General features: G+C 32.5%; 1 long non-coding RNA gene across 4 annotated transcripts in view; it reads left to right on the forward strand.

Annotated features, from left to right (window-relative positions):
* Positions 1–1,531: 1,531 nt before the first annotated feature.
* The window catches only part of LOC143242625 (uncharacterized), a 34,246-nt gene continuing 11,922 nt past the window's right edge, over positions 1,532–23,855 (forward strand). For 2 of the 4 annotated variants that reach the window (XR_013023020.1, XR_013023021.1), the window contains exons 1-2: positions 10,561–11,588; positions 22,772–22,907. This is a non-coding gene — a long non-coding RNA (uncharacterized LOC143242625). Of the gene's footprint in view, positions 1,657–2,116; positions 2,277–10,560; positions 11,589–22,771; positions 22,908–23,855 lie in introns of those variants that run through there. The other 2 variants (XR_013023022.1, XR_013023023.1) reach the window with 2 other exon arrangements.

Consider the following 23,855-nt stretch of genomic DNA (forward strand, 5'->3'; position numbering starts at 1 on the left):
ATAACAGGTGAACTAATATTTTGGAATGGGAACAAGCCTATCATAAGACCCACAGAAATATAAAACTAATAACAATCAAAATAACTGCTACTAATAAATAACACAGTCAGATTCCTGAGCCTCATGTTTATTAGTGATCTACAGAGAAATGTACAGTAATATTTTATGTATGCTTGGTTTCATAACATTATGATCTGTATTATCTGAAGCATGAGTTTCGGTTTTATATATTTTATAGCTTATGTTGCTCTTTATAATAAATATACTTTACATGCAAAATAAATATTATATCGTAAAGCTAAAATTATGTTATTGAATTACAAATTTTCTTAGCTGAGTACATTAAAAAAAGAAACTGAAAACTAAAATTATTTTTTGATGTATGAGCCTACACAACTTCATCAGCACACAAGATACTGTACAGTCACTTTGAATATAATAAACTCGTATTTTTAGATGGACCTTGTAATATAAATTCAAAACGCTTCAAGTGAAGAAAGTCAGTGCAAAATTCATTTCTCATAAAAGTATTCTTGTGAATTATCAACATAGTTTGTTACCATGTAGAAAACAAAGCCTATTTTTTAATTCCTTCTTAGCTGTATTCACACACGCTTTCTAGCTTTAGAGTTCTTGTACAATAAAATCTGTCATTTTTTCATATTGCATATACATCTACGTATGTAAAAAATGCCAACTTTCTGTGCCTAGTGAGAACATATTACAGAAAGAAATATTATCACCACTAGGAAATGCCCCATTCTACACAGAATCAGATCATGTAACCTGCCATAATGTAGCTGTAAATCACTGAAAACCAACACTATTATAAATAAACGTAAACAAGGTTCGATTTTCAAGAGGTGTATATAAATCTGGACTTGACAAACAACACATAATTATGTAATAAGTTCTTTTATAAACAATAACTAACTATAGGAGTCGTGTGTCCCCACCGTAACAGCCAAAGGAACGCTCCAGGATGGATACACGAAACATTTTCTTGTATGTGTTATTGAGAACATTTAAGTGGTAAATAAAGTTTCTCGGCTCGATGTGGCCAGGTAGTTAAGGCGCTTGACTAGTAATGTAAAGGTTGCAGGTTCGAATACCCTATGCGTAGAAACTTATTTGATTAGAAGGGCATGTATAAATTCTCAGTGGCGCAATTAGTTAGCGCATTAGTACTTATAAGATAGTACTTGTGGGATATGCCGGGGTTGTGAGTTCGAACCTCACCTGGGGAATGTAACTTTCGTCCCCCAGTAACTCAGCGGAATGTCTGTAGACCAACCAGAATAAAACCGGGTTTCTGGTGAGGTAGAGTATGGATTGCGTTATGCTTAATTCAAAACAACAACAGCTTTACGTAAAACCTTCTGAAACAAACGAAACTTTAAATTTTGTGTGTGTACATGCATGTATCACAGTTTGAAAATGAAAAAAAATCTATAATTATTAATTATTCTCAAATCACATAGTTTTTACAAATATGTTTATTCAAAAGAAACACATTTATTAATTTGTTTTTGATGCTTCTTTAAAATGTAGTCAATGTGGAGTCGTCACAAAAGCTACTTGACTGTTATTAGCCAAACTGATTCAAAGGTGAAAGTTGTGAAGATGAGGCGGCATGCTTAAGTTAGGATATAATTTGTAAGTGTAGTCATTGAAATTTGTAGTTAGTGTTAATCATTTGAATCTTGTTATTTATTTATTTTTTATGAATCACTACAGTAATATGTTATTAATCTGCTATTACTAGAATATCTTCATTATGCGGACATATTTGACACTTAAACATTGAAGAAAAGATAGATTATGACTCAGAATCCAATTCAAACTGAACGAAATTGGATGTCTTATTCGATTTCGAGCCAAATGTAGCTTTCTAGAAACTGAAGTAACACACCAACTTGTTATGTACATGTAGGCCTCTTGTATCCAGACTTAGATTTAATTATAATCTTAGTTGTAAAGTTATTAGTAATAAAGCGCGAAGGAAGTTGTAACAATGTGATAAAAATGTAGTAATAATTAAGAATTTGTTTGTTTCGAATTTCGCGCTAAGCTACTCGAGAGCTTAGTGCTCGTCGTCCCTAGTTTAGCAGTGTAAAGCAACTAGTGACCACCATCGACCGCCAACTCATGGGCTTACGTTTCACCAACGAATAGTGTTATTGATCATAACCTTATAACGCCCCCACGGCTGAAAGGGCGAACATGTTTGGTGCGACGGGGATTCGAACCCGCGACCCTCACATTACGAGTAGAACGTAAGTTAAGAATCCCAGAAAACTATATTAACAATAATTTGAGTAAATGAATAACATATATTGTATTATGATATTTACAGGGCCATTTTTCTAATGTTTTATGATTTTAATTTTGTTAATTGAGTTCTTGTAATTAAACCATGAATTATGATGTTCTTGTTTCATGCTTGAGGTCTAACAAATAGCTTAATATTTAGTATTGAATATTTTTACTGACAGTACAATAATGTTTGACACTTAGAAGTTTTTACAATATTAATAAAGTGTTTATATTCTTACCAACTTATAATATTGTTTGTGAGGTTTATAGTTTTTATACATTATACATTCTCTGTTGATGTTCATCATTTTAATGTTTTTGTGTCATTCTACATGAAACTAAATTATTGTATTAGTTGGAAGAGTTCCAGAAGTGAATAAAAACTTAATTACGTAGGAAGAAGAGTATGGTATAAAGTATGCATCATTTGATTAGAATAACCATTATACTTTAAGTTTATCAGTGTCTTATTTTGGGTCCTGTGATATTTATATGTATCAAAAGCTTGTTTATATACTTCAGGTGAACTGTATGGGATTAAATGGGTATACCTAAACATTTGCAAGTTATACCTTTTTTCTTACATTAATGATGCATTTGTAAAGGCAGAAATGGAATATCAGTAATCATAAAATGACGCATGTGTTAGTTTGTTATAACTGGAAAACAAATTAAATAAAAAAAATTCTGCATTGACTGAAAATATCCCAGGGTACAAGCTACAGTGTGGGATCATAATATGTACCCCAGGTTTTGGAGGTGACTAAGAAATAGGACCCACATTGCAGTGGGGATGCACCATTTATCAGTCTTAATCTCTATTTGCCAGTCTTAACATAAGAAATAAAGAGTAGCAATTGATATAGAATTAGAAATTAGGAAAGAGAGGTGTGGGTGCTCAAGTCCACAACTTCTCACATGTTTTTGAGTTATAACAAACAAGTATAATTAGTCAGAGGTTTAGGTTTGCTGTTTTTTAATGCACTATTTAACTTCATTAAATGTATTTAGTTTCATAAATACATATCAATGATTGTGATAAAAATACTGACAGAAACAGGTTGCACATTCATGTTGTATAACTAAAGTTGTTAGTATGAAATTTTATAAAATGAAAATCAAACAAACTCAAATGTTTGGAAAGACTTGAGACCTACTAGAGTGATTACTGTGATGATAAGATGATGCTTTTGAGAAAGTGTTTAATTTAAAAGGTTTAATGAGTGAACATGAATTTGGAAAATGTTTTTCACTGACAAGATCAACAGGAGAGGAGTTTTATGGAGGATTAGATACTTGTTCTGCAAATATTAAGGCTAATTTGTGACACATTTACTATTTTTTTTGTAAGAGCAAAGAAAATTAATTAGCTTATTAAAATACACTCTATGATTTTAAACAATTTAAGAATGGGTTTTATGGTGAAACATACTATTTCACAACATCCATCATAAGTATGATCTTTTACTGTCTTTTCATCATTGCTTTCAGTCATGGTATGACAGCAGAATTTTGGGAACAAGTCAACTTGTCAACTAAAATTATTCAGAATTGGTCTCTGTTGGTACCAAGTTTTGTAGTCAGTAAACAAATTTTCAATATCTTGTGCAAATGTGAACAACTATTTCTGTTCTTATCATGAAGCTAGAAACAATTAAGTAATGTTATGGAGAAAAAAGTATTTAAATGTGATTGTTTGTAAATTTTTTGAAACATTATGTTGTGTATTTGATTTGGGGGGAAGGAAGTGAGTTTCTTCTGGAAGTTGAATTTTATGTTTACGAAGTAAGAGGATTTCTTTCAGTAGGTATGGAAAAAACCTACGTTACATCATACGTATAAATAGAATTGTATTATTAAGGTATTTGTCTCAGTTTGGGATGACAATATTGTTTGTTTATTAAATATAATCCTCTAGTGCCTACAAATAATTTGTGGTCTATGTGGAAATGACTTCAAGGTTCCCTCTTCACATTATTGTAGTATGTATTGTAGCGTCACTTGCATGTTAAACAACTGAGAGAACTGTTTAGAACTGGAAAATGTAATTGGTTACCTTCAAGCAGTGTTTACATTGATTAGATTTATACAGCCTAATCAAAACTATAACTAAATCAATTGCCACTATAATAATAAACTAATTGCAAATAGAGATAACAACTTTCTCTATTTTTGGAAATTATATTTATCCAAGTAATAAAATGTTACTTTGTTTGCTGCTGAGCACAAAGCTACATAACTGGCATATTAAATCATGAACATCAGATAATATAAAACTTTTAATTATAAATATGCTCTAATGTCCAGTTTATTAACATATAGTTAATAAAGTTTAGTTTGAAAAGTGTTAATAAAGTTTAGTTCAATTTTGAATATAACTTATAAGGTGCACTTCAACTGAGCTTAGACTGTATGATTAACCCATCCCCATGATTCAGTTCTTCTACTCATGAAGTAATCCTAGTAGCTCTTTGAATACTTTTGAATAAATACTATCCTTTCTTACACAATAAGAACAGGATTGTAACAGAAAGTGAAGTGACCTTAACGAGTGTACAGATTGTTTGCAAGTCTATGCTTTTTCTCATCCAACCTATTTATAATCTAGCAAGTGGGATTTTTTTAAAACCTTTTGGATGCTATCATTGGATTTATCTGACTTGACATTTAGAGCTGTTTGGTACGACAAGTGGATTTACCCAACAGTGTTGCAAAAACATTTTATTATGGTGCAACAGTTGGGTTACTCGCATGTCTTTGTAATTCCCACACTGGTACAGGGTGTGTATACATCAACAGAAAAATGTAATGCTGTATAACACACATTTTTGTTTCTCAATATCACTGAAATAACAAAACATTATTTTGCTGTTTGTGAATTTAAACTGTAGATCTATTCCTGTACTTCAAAACTTTAAGTTATGATTCTTGTTTCTGTTGAGAATCAAAGGAGTTACTTTGTATTAATTTGAAAGTTTACTGCTCTGAGGATCTATTTTGGCATGCTATTAGTATTTTATTTATAAAACTGATTGAGCTTGTAATACGTTTAGACTAAATTACTGATTTAATATAAATGTGCTCTTTTGCTTCCACAGTTTCTAAATGAAGATGAAATGAATTCTGACTTTCAAAAGTGTTTGTGTATTCCAAGTGTTATAATATATTATGTTAAATAATTATCATATTTTAAAATTAGTTCACATACAATGAGATTGTCATTTGCTTTTTTTTAACCATTAAAATGTTTAATATGATTGTTTCTCTCAATTTGCTCCCCTTCATTATTCTCCCATTTTTCATGGAAGGTTGACAATAATCCACGAGGCAGTGATGATTTTCCTATAATCTTGAGAGAGACTGACTGTGGTCGAAGCCACATGATCAGCGTGCCCCAATGGAAGCTGGATCAGGCAAACTAGCCCTCTTTCACTACTCTCGCAGAGCTTAATATTGTCATCATCTGTAAACCGTCAATAGATGACTGTGTAGCAGCAGCAACTGTCTGTATTATACAAGCAGCTGCTCAGTGTTTTCCTAAAACCTTGACACATTTTCCACTATATCCTTGTTTATGGTGGAATCCTGCCTGCCACGTGGAACTGAAGGCTCAAAATGGGGCTGGGATACTTTCTGAAGATATCCCACACTCTTGAACTGCATTGCTTTTCAGCGGGCCCATGCACATGCTAGGTGGATAAGACGTCAAAGCCAGAAGGATTCTTGGATTAAGTTCAGAACCAGCATATCTTCTACCATCTGTTCCAAAGTCATATGGGACAATATTAGAAAAGTCTGTGGGCAATACAATTCTGTCCCTTTCTTGATCTTGCCACCTGATGACCAAGAAGTAACTTATACCCAGAGCATCACTGATACTCTAGGTAAAAGCTTTTGCCAGGTATCTAACACTTCTTCTTCCTTCTTCTTAGCCATCAAGACTTGGGCTGAACAATCATCTCTTTCATTTTGAGGTGATTGTCTCTATAACTATAATTGTCCCTTTACACTGGTGGAACTGAAACTGGCCCTTCATTGGTCTGGCAGTACATTGGTTGGACCAGATGATGTACACTATGACATGCTGTGCCATCTATCACCTTCTTCTCTTGCTATTTTTCTAATTGTTTTTAACTGGATCTGGCAGGAAAATGTTTTTCTAATGCCTGGCACCTACCTTTTTGTAAGCCTTGGAAGGATCCCAAGATTCCTTCAAACTACCATCCAATTGCTTTGACGAGCTGTCTCTGTAAGATGTTAGGGAGGATGATTAGTGCTTGTCTTGTTTAGTTCCTTGAATCAAAGAACCTCCTCTTGCCCACCCAGTGTGGGTTCTGCTGACAACACTCAACCATGGACCACCTGATACAACATCTTGTATCAATATTCTTTGACATTGAGAAGGCTTATGATACAACATGGAGGTATGGCATTTTGCGAGACCTCCATATATATGGGTTATGTGGCCATTTGCCATTTTTTATTGAACACTTTTTAATGGACAGGCAATTCCAAGTTTGTGTGGGTTTAACACTTTTCCATTTTTTTCTTGGAGTCCCTCAAAGCTGTGTTCTATGTTTCACACTTTTCAGTATAAAAATTAATGCCATTACTGAATAACTCTCTCTCACTGTTACAAATGGGCTCTATGTCGATGACTTTCATTTCTCACATCAGTCGTTGAGCATGAGGTATATTGAACAGCAGTTATAGACTGTTATAAAATCAAAATAATTTTTCATATTTATCCTTGGATACCATTGCTGTATCCACTGGTCAACCAATCCCACCATGGCTTCTTACAGTTCCCAAATATGACCATTTTTTAAGGTAGACATGCTTGATTGGAAATACTGTCTGCTATTTGCTGAACATCTTTTGAACCATTCTTCTATTCCCATTTATACAGTTCAAACTCAGGTGACTGTGTGGGCTCTGCCATGGTTTGTTGTGGTTCTGTGGTTGCTCGAAGAATCCCCTCTACAGTTTTTGTGTTCACTGCTGAACTGTTTGTTATTTTTCTTGCCCTGGGTTTTGTAAAACTAAGCAGTACTCAAATTGCCAGTGCTCTACTGGTCATGGAATCACTTCATGTTGGTTCACACCATGTTCTCCCCAATATTCAAAACCGAATGTCCCATTTCCCTTTGACATGTACTTCTATCAAGTTTTTCTGGATACTGGGCCACATTAGTATTTATGGAATGAGATTGTTGACACCGTAGCTCAGTCTATCTGTTCTGGCACTATCACCACTGTGCCTATCCAATACATGGACTATGTTCCTGTAATCAAGGCTCAGCTCTGTGTCAGCTGGTAGTTGACTTGGAGCATTATAATCTAAACTTGTAACTTTTAATATATATTGATATAAGATTTTATCATTCCATGGTAAATGTTTCAGTTCATAATTTTTTATAGTAGTTCATGAACTTTACTGAAACTGCCTAGGCCCATTGGGCCAAACCCATAACTATTTGTACTCATTAATTTACATGCTAGCAACTTCTAATATATTCAGTGTATATTCACAAAACTTGGTAGATTTTTACTAAACATTACAAGACTGTTGCACATGAAAAGTCATAATTTTTAATAGATAATTTGTTTTATTAATATTTGTTCATGTGCATTTTAACCTGGAGGTTAACTCTCAGTCTTCTACTTTGAATTATCATTATTATCACATCCTAACAAAAAGGATGTCTTTCAAAAATAAACCTCCCATGGACTTTGTGGACTACTTTCATAAGAGATTTTGTAATACTGAATCAACTAATACATGTTTTTAGCCTTTCTGTAATAAAATATAAAATAAATCAAGTATAAAACCGTGGTATTTTCGTAAATTCATAATAATGCTTGGTTTTTAGAAATATAAAATTCCTGGTCTTAAAAGAGTTGGTTTACCAATATGTATTCACGAACAACTAATTAACAACTGTTTTAAGATGTGAAAGAACTAATTGCTATAAAGTCAGTGGTAATGTAAATGATATGATTTTTCCATCTCTCCACTAAATGTGTTTGACATATTATTCACAAATACATATCAACTAGATGGTAAAGGGTTATGTAGGAACAAAATTAGATTACACTGACAGTGACGTAAAGATTTTCTTCAAAGGGAAACAGAAAGTTACTGTTGTGCCATGCTTCAGGGAGAAATTAAAGATCATGTGTGAATTAAAATGAGTGATTTGAAAAAAAATAAAATGGTTTGACTTGTACATATTTTATGAAATACGAATTCACAACAATACAAATTCTGTTACATTTCTTTTAATTTACGTAAAATTTTCTATTCCGTAATTTTTATAAGAATTTGCACGAAAGAATACATTTTAAATGAACTATAGGATTTACCCCTAAAAATACTTGTTCTGTGAGCTCTGTTGACTCCTTAAAAAAAGTTAAGCGAAGGCCCTGTTCATTCTCGAATCAGTACAGTTTTCTTATCTACGTTGCCAATAGCTTGGGAATGTTAGCTATTTCAATCTGAGTTTTTTACTTTTGCGTTTAGTAGTAAACATGGAGGATGAGAAACGTTGTCGTAGGCTATCCCGGCCAAGCATATCAGTTGGAAAAAAATTATTGTAATCCAACTCTGGTCTACAAGTTCAGGTGTGGGCTGCAGTAGATCCTGGCGGCGGATCAGTCCTGTTATTCTGTTTTGGTTAGGGTTTTCTGTCTCAAATAATAAAATAAACACCTCAGGTTAGTCGTAAGTCCTTGGTCACCTGATTACTTTATTGTCAGTACTTCACGCATGTTGCCTTCCCTCGTTGCAGTGCATCGGAAAGTAGTTTTAGCTACAGTAGGTTTAGTTTATCATTTTGTGTTGACAGAATATGACTCACCCTACGTAATATTTAGTAACAGGGACAGGAGACTGCATGCTGCGTCATCTTAATCATTGCGTAACAATATGCATTTGTGTAAATTGAGAAATTTAACTTGATTACAAGCATGAGTCAGGTATAAAACCAAATTTATGTTAAAAAAAGAACTAATGAACAAATTGAAGGTATAACATGATATAATTAAAGTTGTGGTGCAGTTTTAAAATATATATTATCTTTACGAACTCGTAAATAATAAGTTGTATAAAATAAGGAAATAATTTTATTTTTCATGTCATTGCTTGAATTTATTTTAAAAAATAAATAATTACACTAAACAAAGTGAAGCTAATTGCTGACCTGTTTTATTCACTTTCAATGTTACAATGTATGCTAACATGTTTTTGCATGTAAGGATATATCATTACAGATTATAAAACAAACAAAACATGGCTGCTATGCGTTTTAACATTTTTATTAATAAAGCAGAGAACAACGTTTCAATCTTCCAAAAACATTTTCAAGTTAACCATTCCGAGATGCACTTTTGTTTCAAGTGGGTTTTTCGTCCTCAAGAAGAACAATACGTGGTTTAATATGTAAAATAAAATGTACGGAGGGAAAGAAATACTAAATGTACTTGTACTGAAAAAGAATATATTTTGAAATCATTGCGAGTTGTGGATTTGTTTGTATAATCATATGGTGAATTATTACAAGCACTTCTAACGTAGAAGTGTGAACTTTCTGTGATTTTTGTCATAATGTGCGATATATTTCCGAAATAAACATAAAAGTAATATTGCTTTATTTTGCCTATTTTATCGAGTAAACTTAAATTTAAAAAGTATGTTCATTTTCTCGTTGATTGAGTTTTGGTTAATAATTTTTAAATTAATCAAATATTTGAAAGAGCTTTGTTCGTAATTTTGAACACGTAGGACAAGGTCTAAACAAGTTTACAATCAACTAGATTTTGATATATTTGATTGCAACTCTAAATTGTTTAAAAGACAACTTTTAAATAGTTTGGGCTTGTATATCGGGAAAACTTAAATTTAGTTAATACTTCAGGATTTTCCTTTTTATAATTTTATAAATAATACTCGTAATGATAGATGGCGCTATAATGCAACAGGATTTTTCTTTTTGTTCTTGTTTGAGATAATAGATGGCGTTACGGGATATTATTTCGCAATACAAAAGTTTGGCAATAGCTGTTATATGGTTGTGCACTTCCGCAAAATTTCTAGAATGTTCTTTTGACTTTTCGTCAAGCATGTTACACAATTTTCCTTGAATCTTTTTATAAAAACAAATGTTAATAACTTTTAAATACGTTTGGTGCTTAATAAAGATGTAGAAGTTGAAACTTTGCGTCAGAATATGAGAGCTATGTTTTCTATTTGTTGCTCTAGAATACAGTGAAAAGGCCCATGAGTGTTATTTAAGGCGTTTTTCGTGACTCGTTGCGTAGTTAGCTACTTGGAAGGATGCAAGAATGTATGCTGAATGGTATGTAGAGTAGAACTCGGGATATATCGGGAACACGACAGGCAGAACTTTCGGCGCCTGTCCTGTGAAAGTGGGTTTTCTCGGGGCACTCCCGTTTCCCACCACAGCAAGTACTGAGGCATTGGATTTCTAGATCCCAGCCCAGGCAACTTTATTGCCAGACACTGAGTTGGGTCGTTTGAAATGAATTGTAGCCATGTTCATATTTACTTGACTTCTTCCTTTCGGGACGGGACCCGGCCATTCTTTCCAGTGCTGCCTTTGCCTCCACCCAAGACAACATTTAGTGACATCCTCCTCCCAAAAAAAGAATTTAAAAAAAAATCCTAATAATTCGCGAAAGGGGACGAAGAGGAACCACAACGTTCTTGAACACCCCAGTTGGAGAGAGAAATCAGAAGAGTTCTCTCTCCAACTGGGGTGTTCAAGAACGTTGTGGTTCCTCTTCGTCCCCTTTCAGAACTCTTCTGATTTCTCTCTCTCTAAACTGAACCCTGCCACGTTAGTTTGAATTTGAGACTGGATATTAGAAGAACGATTAGAGGCGTCGTATCGGCAACGATGAATGGCAAATTTTAAGATAACACTAGTGAAATAGTGTGATCTAATAATTGTATATTCTTATTTAAAGAAAAACGGAAATAACGCTGAAGAATTATCGTGAAGATGCAAATATGTTAACTCTAAATTTATTGTCATGATAGACTTAAATATTTTTTAATTAAACATCCGGATAGTAATGTTAGTTTAATCATCTGTTACTATTTTTTTCTGAAAGTTTAAGTGGAAGATTAAAGAAAACTCGTTTGTTACGTATTGTTCCAGTAGTAATTTCTGGAAGAAGACGACATGTTAATCACTTATTCACTCTGGCGAAATCACAAAAGCAAAACGAAACGATAATGTGAAGATCAGGTATTAAGTTGGAATTCTTAGATTACTCTTAGAATAAAATCCTTTTAATGTGGTGCTCTCAAAGATTTAACTCTGCGTCAAACATGTTTTTAAATTATATATAGGTGTTCTATATATGATGCGAGTATGTTTACAACTGTTAAACTTGCATATAGTCTAGGCTGTCGAACAGGGGGCGGGGGGTGTTAAAGAAACTTATTTGTTTTAATAGGTCCGACTGATATATAGATTTCTATTGTACTTGCAGTTGAGGCTATAAATGAATCTACAATATCTAACGATGCCTTTTGATGGTTAAGAATCTCGAAATACTAACTGTGTAAGGAGTAGGTCCACTAATGGCTCACCTTTGACATTGTGCCTCCCCAAACATAACAAAGCAAATTAGATATTCATAGATAACTTTTAGTCGGGTAGATAGACTTACTAAAACATCACTACAAAGATCTTACGATTAATGTATATGTATGATTTTGATATTTTCAGGAGTGTTCGTAACATGTATACAAGATTATCAAACATTAATTTCACTCACTGGAAATCTTGATCTAGTGATGAAGGTTCACGGATAGATGGAACTAGTGTCAAATAAAAACATCATGGAAATAAAACAAAAGAATAAAAATAGCTTTATATCTCTTATCACGTTCAAATCTGAAAGATAAGTGAAAATATACATAACTCCTGATGACAAGAAACTCAATTGAAATAAAAATGTATCTCAGTACGACATTTGTACGGCAACGGAGAGATGAAAACTCTTTTTTACTAACCAGAAGTTGACCTAGGAAGGTCCAAACGGTATTCTCTGCTTATCAATAAAAGTGTCAATACCCACAACTGTACGGGATTGATACATATCTCCAGCAACCAATTAGCAACCCCCTATAGAATTCACTACCATCAAAAGTAACTTTATGTTCAATAACCAAAACTACCAACAAATAAATGGCCTAAGTATGGGGAATCCCATGTCAACAGTTCTAGCCAACATTTTTATAACACCGACTGAATCTCAAGCGGTAAATTCAGCCTTCCATCCACCAATGTACTGGTGCGTTGATTATACAAATGCTGAATTCACATACACAAAATACACACTTAGTGTTTCAATTACGTTAACTCTATTCACCCCTACAATATGTTCACTTGTGAACAGAAAAAAAACTCTCCAAATAACATTTTTTAACCTCAAGATCACTAGAACTGAAATGAAATTTAAACCAGAAATCCACAAAAAAATCACCCATACTGGATTATACATTCCCTGGGACTCGGCACATGAAACAAAACAAAAACAACATATTGAGAAACCAAATAAACACAACCACAAAACTATGTTCACCTGATAAAATTAACTATGAAATCAACAAAATAAAACAACGTTTTATCGACAAATTTCCGAAAAAAAAGTGAAAAAATTATACGCACACACCAAAACAAACAACAATAAACCCCAAGAAACAACAAAACCTCATGCTGCTGAATGCCACATGTTCCCGACATCAGCAAAAAAAAATAATCAACATTTGGAAAAACCTTATAACAAAACACAACATTCCAGTAAACACCAAATTTATTCAAAAACCAGATACAAAACTAAAGTCTGTTATGAGTAAAAACTGCATTGACAAACACAACAATAAAGTACAATGCAATAATTGCCTTGACTTATATTAGAGAAACAAGCGGGAAAATGAAAACTAGATTCAAAGCACAACAACAACAAAAAACGCCTTCACACGTTTTTGAACACTGCAAATCAAATAAACACAGCATTACCATAGAAAACACCCAGATACTAAGTATGGAAACAAACGTAAAATGAAAGATGCCCTACTTTTACAGAAACTAAAACCAAAATTAAACCAATATAAAGGAACATCTTTATACCTATACTAATTAATAACTGTCACACCTGTTGAAACTCTCGTCCTGAAGACTTGTGTCCAGCAACGGTCACTTGCAAACTCTCTTTTTTTTTAACCTGAAGATGACCTAGGAAGGTCGAAACGTTGTTCTCTCCTTATCAATAAAAGCCGTTCTCAAATAGAATGTAGATAACTCAACATAATGTCACCGTATTATAGATTATATTTTTTGTTTTACTTTATTTTGTTTAGTTTCTTTCAATGATAAATTATGCAGAAGTATAAAACTAACGTTTTTATGTTGTTTATAACTTACACTGATGACACAGAAGCACATCATTTGAAATAGTTCACGTTGTCAATCAATAGAAGGACCACTAGCAACATGTTAATCCTTGGAAAGATTAAACAATCATAAACACTTCCACACCATGATCTTCAGAACGCTGTTAAAGGTAATCCCCTCTAAATGTGTGTTTTGATTTGTACCAAAACGAGTCATTAATAAGTTCAAGCTGTTCCAAAGAATAACTAAAGAGATTTATTTGGTATTTAATGTCAGTGTCAGAGACTGTTTGTGTAATGAAGTGTTTTATATCATGAAAGACATCATTTTATGACATTCGCGCACGTGTGTTTGACTTGGTTTGTTTGTTTTGAATTTCGCACAAAGCTACTCGAAGACTATCTGCGCTAGCCGTCCCTAATTTAGCAGCATTGACTAGAAGGAAGGCAGCTAGTCATCACCACCCACCACCAACTCTTTGGCTACTCTTTTTCAAAGAATAGTGGGATTGACTGTAACATTATAATGCCCTAACGACTGAAAGGGCGGGCATGTTTGGATGTATAGGAGATCCGAACTCGCGATCCTCAGATTACCCTTATGCACCTGGCTATGCCGGGCCCGTTTTAATTTGGAATACATTAAGTCGTTAATAGGTTAATTCACTTTCAAAGACTGAATAATGACATGTATGTAGTATTTAATGTTACACTTAGATATTAAAACTCACACTACAGCACGTGACCCATAGGTTGCTAGTTGAGCACCGTAAGTACTTACAAGTGTTGTGTAATTGAGTGTAGGAATGTAAAGAGCGTGCTTAGATGTTTAATTATAAACATAAAGAGAACCACAAAATTTTTATCAGTTTGTTTTAGTAGCATCTATTTCTGTAGAGGGCATGCTCAGATGTTTGATTATATTTACACAACCCCTTCAAACATGTGGTCAGCTATTGGTCAGTTACTTTTTTTTCTTTGTGAACCTGACGATGACCGAAAAAGGTCGAAAAGTTGTTCGCTCCTCCACATAAATAAATTTCTCAACCAATACCAGCCGTTTTAAAATATATACTTTTCTTTACAAGTTGTTTTTCTCGTCATCACAGATTAAAAAAAAATGTGTTTGTTTTTTCCCCAATAACACGTAACTAAATACATGAAACCCAGTTTATGTGTGTCTGTGTACGTATGAAGACCTTTTCACATCTCAGAACACATCAGTTCATTATATACGTATGGACAACACAAAACCACCCGAGCAGAACATTTAATATACTGAAACGAAACATAAAACATAAAAACTAAAACAGTTTAAAGTTTCTATCTTACAGTAAATCAAAGATCTTAAAAAAGATAAATACAATGGAAGCTATACCCGTTAACGATATAAATACAAAAATAAACAGATACAATGGACGGTACATGTAATTAAACCGATGTTCAAAAACAACACACAATAGCAATATATTTGATATTATTACTTTTACTTTAACACTTACATATTGTAAAGTATCACACAATATTACAGTTTGTTTTTATCACAACTAGAAAATTGTGTATCCTTTCAACTTTAAAACACAGAAATAGATGCTGCTAAAACAAACTAATCAGAAAACAATCGTGGTTCTCTTTATTTTTATATTTCATGTAATACAAACATATATATACGTTTAAACTTGTATATGCAGAATAAATCTACAGACGAGAAACATCTCAAACTTGTTTCTCTGTGATTTACACCAACAAATCGTTACATTCGTCGTGAAGAACGACCTTTATTTATACTCTAGGTACAAATTGTTAACTAAGTTTAAGAGAAACTGTCTTTTGTATAACTCTAATTTTAAAATATTCACTTTTCAGTTTGATATTTCTCTTTTGATTTTCCTTTTCTTTCATTACGTAATTTAACAATTGATTGAGCAGTATTGTTTCACTTCTAACCAATATAAATTGTGAGACAAAACAATAAAGTTGAACCACGATACTATTAAATATCTGTATGTAGTAACTATGGAGACGAAATATTAAAATATAAACCGAACTGTGCGAAGAAAGAACAAAATATTTATGGTCAAAGGCTGCTCACCTCGTATTCCCCGTGTTCTTCGGCCATTACAGTTTGTAGGTATAATGTTTTGCATAAATATTTTAAATGTGAATTAAATTCTTGAAATGAGAAACAAAAGTTAGACAACTGGTAACATTTACTTTACTCTGCAACCTATGAGAAGGTTAGCGATTACTGGGCTGTTTTACATCACGTCGTACTGGAAAATTTTGAAAAAGTAAAATTTTCTAAAAAAAAGATTCAGTTTACAGCAAATACTGCAGGGGAAAAGTGTTCAGGTTGTGCTGATTCAAACAGTCATTTTGTATCTCTTAAATGTGCTACACTTTGTTAAAGAAAACACACCAGTTTTTCTTTTCTTAAAACTATACTTATAAATTACATCATTAAAATATAATCAAACCTTCAGGTTCAGTCCAGGTTCTTGTTACAAGAAGAATACTTAAAATTATATCTGTGACAAACAAAGGAATTTTATACGTATCGTACTTATTTTTGTAATTGTCTGAATCTAGAATACCAAAAGTGGAAATTTTAAATAGATTTTTGTTTGTGGTGCCATTTGATAGATATGCCATAACTCATTTATTGTTTCGGTCACATACACTGATAGATACAGATATACATGCCATATTATAGTAAGATTAGAAAATGTGACGTTATTAATTCTTTATATTGGACTCACCAAACATATATATCTTCAACACTATATAATGCTCCAATTGGTAATACATAGCCGATACTATGTTCTTGTATTATTAATTAACTTTGCATTTACTTCGTGATTTTAGTAAATTTATAATAATTATTTTTACAACAATTACGCTAACAACTTAATATACTGTGATGGTTTACCCGGTGTCTTCTCATCATCAGACAAATGTCTACAACACTTTTGTTACTAAGTTTTCTCAAGCATTTTTGTTCATTTTGAAATTTCACACAAAGATACATGAAGGTTATATGCGATAGCCGTCCTCAATTTAGCAGTGTTAGACGAAAGAGAAAGCAACCAGTCATCACCACCCACTACCAATTCTTCGGTTACTCTTTTACCAACAAATAATAGTATTGACCGTAACATTATCACGAACCCACGGGAGAAAGGACGAGCATGGTTGGTGTGATGGGATTTGTACCTGTGACCCTCAGATTACGAATCAAGCGCCTTAATCATCTGGTCATCTTTGGAATGTTTCCTTAAGTAATAATTTAAGGATCATTGATAAGGATATTAAATTTGGTAAAGTGGTCAAGAATAACCACTTTTTGGTTAAGTGGTCATTTCGGGTAAGAATAACAATGGTACTCTTGGATGATATAACCTGAATATTTTTATTCAGTGATTGTTCTTTAAAATATTTCTTTCGGGCTCAGAAGGTTAGGATGAATCTAAACATAAATTTATAAAAAGTAGAAAAGGTAGAATTTTCTGTAAAGGAAGAATAGGGGTAGACAACTTTTTTATTGTTTTCTTGGAAAGTTCCAAATGTTTAATAGCTCTTACTATTTGGTTTGGTTTCGTCAGTATAACAGATCATACGGTCTTCATACGTATAAAATATATACAAGCTTCGAGTTAAGAGAAATTCGGATGACTTTAGTCAGAAGAAATCTTGTGTGTATGATATGGGGTTAAAACTAACCTGGAACTAAAACGTAATTTGTGAGTTATAAAATAACCATTACTAATCATCTACTGCAATGCATTTTTTTAACTTTTTGATCTTTTACTGCACCTGTTTTTTATCCTTCCACAACTTGTGAGCATCTTTCAGGTTTTGAGTGCGCACCAACATATCATATTTTAAACTTTAAGTAAAAAATAATTATAAATCTGTATGAACAGTTTTACTCAGACATACATTATAATTTTGTAACATTTAGTGAGTGTAAGTCACAAAGAAGTAAGAAACCAATCCAGACTTTCATGTTTGTTAACATGCACGTATGTGTATTTTCTTAGAACAAAACACATTGGGCCATCTGCTGAGTCCACCGAGGGGAATCAAACGCCTGATTTTAGCGTTGTAAGTCCGTAGACTTGCTGCTGTACTTGCGGGGGACTGTTTAATATCTAAACTCTAACGTGTTTCTCCAGTAGACAATTTACCTATTAATTATTAAATCATAATCCCAAATCCTATGATTGTATTTGTTAATAAATGTTTATTACTTAACATACTAATTACTCATGTTTTGGTTTTCTTACAGTTTTCTTTGTGGTTTATTTGCTATAAACTTTATGTTTTACAACTCTATGATATTACAGACTTCGATCTGAACAACAACCAATGAAGATCGACTTTGAAAGTATCTATCGTCAACATCTGAATATGATTGGACATTATATACTACTATTATATATATATATCGTGAGCCGTAGTGTCTTTCCAACAGTTTATCTTTGTCTCCTGTTTATAGTATCTTTTCTCGCGCTAAGTTTGAAAACCTCGGACGAAGACAGAGCTCAACATTTTTAAATAACGAAATAACAGGTATGAATAATGTTAACAACAAACAGAATATTCTTCGCTAACTTGTAAGGAATTAATTACACTGTCATTCACATTTTAAAATGTGACGTAACGGTATGTTATTGTTGAGTGGCTTTTAACAGAACACTTCCTATACAAACTTGAAACATAAAATATGGAAAACTGACACCCTTTTGACACACTTACTCTTGAGCAGTGGTTCCCAACCTTTTTATGCCCCGCACCCCTAAAATTTTTTTTAGAGTATCACAAAATAACTCAATTTGTTTTTTATTACTGGTAGTAACTTGTGTATCCTTTCAACTTTATATGTTTGTTTCTTAGTAGTACCTATTTATGTATTTTAATCTAATCATAAAACATTTTGCGGTTCTTTCTATTTTTATTTTTCACATATTACGACTGGATAATAAATATATATATATATATATGTATACACACACATATATATAAATCTACAGACGACATGTATGATTTGTCACATCTCAAACTTTTTCCTCTGAGATATACACCAACAAACGGTTATACACGTAATCGCGAAGGGCGACCCTTCATTCATGCTCTAGGTACAATTTGTTGAAAAAGTTTAAAGGAGAAATTGTTTTTTAAAACTCAACTTTGAACATCTTCCGTCTTTTCCAACTGCTATCCCTCACTTGTCTGTTTTATATTTCTGTCTTCATTTTCCTTACGTCATATATATACAACAATTGATTGACAAGTATTGCTCAATACAAACTGAGAAACACAATAACGAAATTGTTGGGAGTCTGTTGATAGAAACGGACATCTGTTAAACTTGCTACTGTTTATTGATAAAAACAAGTTTGTTTATTTTTTTAAACTGCGTTTCTTAAAGCACCCCGCTAGTGCAGTGGTATGTCTCCGGATTTACAACGCTTAAATTAGGGGTTGGATTCCCTTTGGCTTCACTGTAAGAAAGCACACACCATTTCTTATAACTATAAGTTACATCAATAAAGATACAATCAAACTTTCAGGTTTAGTCCAAGTGAAAGCTGGGTTCTTGTCACAAGGAGGGTACTTAACATTCTATCGATCTTAAACAAAGGAATGTTATAAGTATCGTATTTAGTTTTATAACTGTATGAATCTAGAATAGTAAATGTGGGAATTTTTAAATAGATTTTGATTTGTGGTGACATTTTATAGATATGCTATGATGTATTTATTGTTTCTGTAGATAGATACAGATATAAACATCATCTTATAGTAATATTAAAAAATATGACGTAATTCTATATATTGAATATAGAATATATTATGATGTATTTATTGTTTCTGTAGATAGATACAGATATAAACACCATCTTATAGTAAGATTAAAAAATATGACGTAATTCTATATATTGAATATAGAATATGCTATGATGTATTTATTGTTTCTGTAGATAGATATAAACACCATCTTATAGTAAGATTAAAAAATATGACGTAATTCTATATATTGAATTTACCAAAAATATTTTTATTCAACATTGTAACATGCTACACTTGTTAATATACAGCCTATACTATGTTGTTGTATTATTAATTAACTTTGCTTTTTGTTCGTGATTTTAGTAAAGTTTGATAATTATAATTATATAACCCACAACAACTTAATATTCTGTGAGGGTTCACCTGGTGTCGTATTATCATTACTAACAACAACTTAATACACTGTGATGGTTCACCTAGTATCGTATTATCATTACTAACAACAACTTAATACACTGTGATGGTTCACCTGATGTCGTATTATCATTACTAAAATGTTTACGACATTTCAATTTCTCAGCTGTGTATGGAACATTTTCTCACGTTGGGTGATACTCAATTAAGGGGCAGTGATAATGTGGTTGAGTTTACAACAACAAGCAATATTTTGATCAGGTAGTCATTTTAGTTAAAATAACAATTTTAGGTAGAATGTTGTTGTTTTGAATTAAGCACAAAGCTATACAATGGGCTATGACTCGTGACTGGGCGGTATGCTGTAGCGGTCAATCCAATTATTTCCTTGTAAAACAGTGTTTTGACACACCTACTCTAGAACAACCCTTTATTTATAACCTAGGTATAATTTGTTAACTACCTTTAAAGGAGAAATTGTCTGTTTTATAACTCAACTTTGAACATCTGAATTTTCCCACTGCTATCTCTCACTTATCTGTTTTATATTTTTGTATTCATTTTCCTTTTTGTTCGGTCCCCCATGGTACAGCGGTAAGTTTACGGATCTACAACACTAAAATCACGCGTTCGATTCTCCCTGTGGACTCAGCAGATAGTTTGGTGCGGCTTTGCTATAAAAAAACATACACGTTCTCTTTAGGTTACGTCACGTATTTACAACAATTGATTGACGAGTATTGTTACGCTTTTAACCAATACAGACTGTTAAAGACAACAATAAAATGTAGCTATAATGTTATTGAATATTTGCATATAGTAACTAAGGAGACAAGATGTTAAAGTAGGAACCGAACTGTGCGAAGAAAAAGTAAAATTTTGTAGTCGAAAGTTTCTAACATTACATTTCGTTGGTATTTTGGCCAGTACAATTTGCAGGTATAAAGTTTTGTATAAATATTTTAAATGTATATTCACATGAGATTATTATATAAATCTGAATTAAATTCTTGAAATGAAAAACAAAACTTAAACAATATGTAGGGAACATTCATGTTACTCTACAACCTGTGAGAGGCTTAGTAATTAGGGTAAGCAAACATGGGGCTGTTTTTGATAGTATGGCACTGAAATATTTAGAAAAGTGAACATTTTATGAGAAAAAGATTCTTCTTACGGCAGCTACTTGATTGTGCTAATACAAACAATCATTTTTTATACAATAAATGTGCTACTGTTTATTGAATAATTTGTTTGTTTGTTTTGGAATTTCGCACAAAGCTACTCGAGGGCTATCTGTGCTAGCTGTCCCTAATTTAGCAGTGTAAGACTAAAGGGAAGGCAGCTAGTCATCACCACCCACCGCCAACTCTTGGGCTACTCTTTTAGCAACGAATAGTGGGATTGACCGTCACATTATACACCCCACGGCTGGGAGGGTGAGCATGTTTAGCGCGACGCGGGCGCGAACATCTCTGTTATTTCTCTAAATCTTAATTGCTGTTAACGACACATCTTTTATCAGTAAAGTTATGCTTCTAATCTTTACTTTGTTCCACAGATTTATTTGATAATACTACTACCCTAACCCTGATTCTTCTGCGTACGCGAGTTAAATAGAACCAGTCGGTGGTTTCTGAACTACTGCATTACACGTGTACAAGAGTGTAGTTTAAGTAAATATGACACCTAACGTAACATTTAAGCGTTATTAATGGTAATGTTGGCCATGTAAATTCAAATATTACGTAACAATAATTCTGGTTATGTAAATTATGTACTGTATTTGAAGTTTTTTATGAACTGCATTTTCGTGGAGTTTAGGATTATATGAGATTTCATTAATATATTTTAAACGTGTGGTAAAAGTTTGGTGAAACGGAGAGCGCCTAGAGACAACAGTTGGTTCGTTTCGTGATACATAGATAACGTACCCTCTTTTGTCTCTGTACTGGTAGTTTCGTTAATAATATTAGCTATAGTATCTAATTATATTACTTGTTAAATATTTATTTATTAGTAAATTTTAGTTATAGATTTTGTTTCGCATTATCAACTTAATATACGTATTTAGGACTAACCTGAATCTCCTAGGCTGGTCTAGCCTCTTGAGATGTTATTGAGATTAAGGCCGAAAATAATACTTTTTATAAAAAAAAAGAACGTTAGAAAAAAGACATTTAATTATCTATACTTATTAAAAGGGTTATTTGTTGTTGTTTTTTTTAGAATCACTCTAAGTAGGTAGCTTGCTTTGATCTTAAGTCAATATTAATGTAATTTGTACAACAAAGCTATTGTATGTATTATTAATAACTATTAGCTTGTGTGTACCTCTTGATGTACTTTTTAAAGTTACATTTCACATTATGTGCAAGTTATTCAGTAGTTTAATTAATACCTTACGTCTAGTCCATTTAAGTGGTTTAACTGCTCGTGTGTAAATTAAATACAATGACTTTGTGTAATTTATAATAATTTAATCACTTACGTATACCTTCCAAGTTGAAGATGTTTTACCACTTATCAAATTTGTGTGATAGATGTAAGTAGTAATCTAAGAATATTTTAAACTTTGTAGAATTTAAAAGAAAATTGTTATTACCCACTGGTATTTAATATAAGGAATGAAAATACAGCCATTAATTCATTTATATAAGCCTTCAAAGTATTATTTTAAAATACCTTAAGATACACAAAGAACAACACAACTCTGAAGGATGCGTTTTGATTTCTAGTGTCTTACTAAAATATTTTCATCATTATTCAAAGTATGTCTGATTCGTAAGCATTTTGAGTCTTGAGTTATTTTATTTACAGGACTGGTTATGTAAAACTACATTATTCCTCAAAATGTACGAGCAAAAACTGAATGTTCATAGAATGTCTCCTACTACATTGCAGTCTGTTTTCAGTAAGGATGCACCACTCAAACTTTACTACTTGATAGGTTGAGGTAAGTAGTTGAGAATAATACGAATCTTATTCTTTTTATTTGTTGTGCCTTGCTACGATGGGTTTAGTTTTAAACCATAGCTACGTGACGTCTTTAATTAAGTAGTACTATATAAATTACTCAATTTAGCTCTTGTTACATGGAGCTTAAACATCATACTGCTATTGTTCAAGCAGTTTCAACATCATTATTATTACCGAAACCAAAGGTAGACTGAGGTTATGTTTGCATCCATGTGTGTGTGTGTGTTTATCAGCAATATTTCTCGAAAACATTTGGGTAGATTTGAACGAAAGTTAGTATACAATTGGACTATGACCCAACTCAGAAGTGATTAATATTTGGAGGGCCGATGTCAAAGATAACAGCGAGTTCACGAAAAAAAAATCATATTTGTTACCATGGAGACCGATTTTGTACACTACTTTTGTTTTATATCTTATTTAAAAACGAACGGATTTGTTGAAACTTTGTAATCATGTAGAATATCATTACTTTTTTGGTGTTGAAAACGACAAACATTCAGACACATTTTCAAATGTTTCAAGGATTAAATATGGTCAACGCCATTCAGGTACTGGTATTATTATTTAAAAATCAATATTATTGTTTTATTATTGACTGAGTTAAAGGTATTGCGTTGAGCAGGTTACAAAATCGTAGTTTAGAATGCACTTGATTACTGATAAATTTAACGCCATCCTTTTGTTTCACTTTAAAACATCCTGTACCGAGTTAGTAACATTGTTAGCACTTGGTTGAATGAGGCCTTACAACAATAACGTTATTTAAACAAACCTGTTTCTAAACGATACAAAACATGGAAACTTACCAACTTGTCGGGATCAATATAAACCAGTGAACTAAATATTTAGTTTGTGAGTTATTTTTTATACAAGCATGATCATGTTTTGTTTATAACAAGAAGCCTTGACTATACCATTTCTT

The sequence above is a fragment of the Tachypleus tridentatus genome, unplaced genomic scaffold, assembly GCF_004210375.1.
Source record: "Tachypleus tridentatus isolate NWPU-2018 unplaced genomic scaffold, ASM421037v1 Hic_cluster_2, whole genome shotgun sequence".
Lineage (NCBI taxonomy): Eukaryota > Metazoa > Arthropoda > Merostomata > Xiphosura > Limulidae > Tachypleus > Tachypleus tridentatus.